Source organism: Lupinus angustifolius, chromosome LG20 (assembly GCF_001865875.1).
Source record: "Lupinus angustifolius cultivar Tanjil chromosome LG20, LupAngTanjil_v1.0, whole genome shotgun sequence".
In the NCBI taxonomy this organism is placed as follows: domain Eukaryota; kingdom Viridiplantae; phylum Streptophyta; class Magnoliopsida; order Fabales; family Fabaceae; genus Lupinus; species Lupinus angustifolius.
In genome coordinates, this window is record NC_032028.1 from 13,147,209 (window position 1) to 13,147,513 (window position 305).

Genomic DNA, 305 nt, shown 5'->3' on the forward strand with positions numbered 1-305 from the left:
TGAGGATGATGATGAGGATAGGATGAGGATGAGATTGAGAATGACAATGAGGATAGGATGAGAATGATGATGAGGATGAGGATACGATGAGGAGGAGAATGAGGATGAGTATAAGGATGAGGATAGGATGAGGACGAGGATAGGATGAGGACGAGCATGAGGATGAGGATAGGATGAGGATGAGATTGAGAATGACAATGAGGATAGGATGAGGATGACAATGAGGATGAGGATACGATGAGGAGGAGAATGAGGATGAGGATAAGGATGAGGATAGGATGAGGACGAGGATGAGGAAGTGGATG